Source organism: Monodon monoceros, unplaced genomic scaffold, assembly GCF_005190385.1.
Source record: "Monodon monoceros isolate NGI ecotype Baffin Bay Population unplaced genomic scaffold, NGI_Narwhal_1 Super_Scaffold_6, whole genome shotgun sequence".
Lineage (NCBI taxonomy): Eukaryota > Metazoa > Chordata > Mammalia > Artiodactyla > Monodontidae > Monodon > Monodon monoceros.
Genome location: NW_021703783.1, coordinates 14,737,154 through 14,737,405, shown reverse-complemented (window position 1 = coordinate 14,737,405; position 252 = coordinate 14,737,154).

Sequence of the window (252 nt, the reverse complement as noted above, 5' to 3'; positions counted from 1 at the left end):
TCGGAGATCGATTAAAAAAAAAAAAAAGCGTCCTGCCCCCCGGGCTTTGCCTGAAGGCTTCCCAGCCCCCAGGGAGATTCAAAGGGAGCTAATCCGCGCTCCTCTGATTGCTCTCTCTTTAAAACAACAGAAACACAGCATCTGAGCTTTGTTTTAAAAGAGCTATTGGGTATCCAAGAGATTTTTCAAACAAACAAATATATATGTATATAAATATATATAGGTGGCTTTAGAATGTAAAGCTGTTTTTGT